This window comes from Eimeria acervulina, genomic scaffold (genome assembly GCF_000499425.1).
Source record: "Eimeria acervulina Houghton genomic scaffold, Eah_scaff337, whole genome shotgun sequence".
Lineage (NCBI taxonomy): Eukaryota > Apicomplexa > Conoidasida > Eucoccidiorida > Eimeriidae > Eimeria > Eimeria acervulina.
Window position 1 is genome coordinate 5,387 of NW_013549872.1, and position 1,496 is coordinate 6,882.

Genomic DNA, 1,496 nt, shown 5'->3' on the forward strand with positions numbered 1-1,496 from the left:
ATACATATATATATGTTTATATATACATGTATATGTATGTCTAAATATATATAAATATATATATGTATATATCTACATATATATATATATATATATATATATATACTTGAACATGTATATATAGTGTACTTATCTATCTCTCTCCCTATATATATATATATATGTATATATATATTATATTTATATACCTATATATGCGTATATATAAAATATATATATATATAGATATGTTTATATATATGCTTATTGCATGCATGTAAAACTGTTTGTTGTCGTTTTGTCTGATGAAGAGTTTGTTTGGTTTTGTTTGTAATAAATGATAGTAATCTTTATTATTGAATAATAATAATAATAATAATAATATAAATAATAATAATAATAATATAAATAATAATAATAATATAAATAATAATAATATAAATAATAATAGGCGGTCTACTAATAGCGAAGCTGCTACAAATAGTAAAACGCAGAACAATAATAAAAATAGTATAAATAATAAAAATAATTAAAATAATTAAAATGATGAGGATAAAAAGAATAAACGTAATAAAAAATAAACGAAGAAATGAACAAAAATAATTAAAAGAGTAAATCAGTTGTTGTAGTGAGGGGTAAAGACAGAGAAAGACAAAAAAAGATAAAGAAGGATGATGTTTTTTGTATTTGTTTGTAAGAATAAAAACAAAACAACAAAACTCTTTTTATCTTCTTTATCCGTTGATAGAGAAAATAAAAAGAAATAAACAGAAAGAAAAACGCAGCAGCAGCAGCAGAAGCCGCAGCAGCAGCAGCAGAAGCAGCATAGCCTGCAGCAACAGCAGCAGCAGCAAACACAGACAGCAGCAGCAAGAAAGAATATAATGAGCAGCAGCAACAGCAAACAAGCAACAAATGCAGCAGCAGCAAGCACCAACTGCAGCAGCAGCAGCAGCAAAAGAAGAAAGGCATACCGCTTTAAAAAGGAGAGAGAAAGCTGCTGCTGTTTTATCTGCGAGTCCACTGTCTCCTCGTCTCCTGTCTGTTTGTCTGAAGCAAACAAATAAATAAAAATAAATATAAACATAATTACGTTAATAAATATAATTAAATAAAAATAAATAAATATAAGTTAGGAAATGCAGAGAAATAATATAGACACACAAATAAAACAAAGACAGCAAATAAACAAAACAAATAAATAATACAAACAAATGCAGAAAAAACAAACAAAATAAACAGCGGCAGCATTTGCTGCATTTTAAAAATATTATTTCTTCTTTACATTATTATTATTATTATTATTATTATTATTATTATTATTATTATTATTATTATTTGTTATTATTATTAATCATCCGCTGTACATACACCCCAACCCCTTGCAGCTCACCCCGTCGTCTCTATGAAAAAGCATTTCTTCTTCTTTCTCTCCTTTGTCGATTGCAAGTCCTGCATCTTCAACTCTTCTCTTCCTCCACCCAACGCCTGCATGACCAAGGGCCCCCGACATCTCA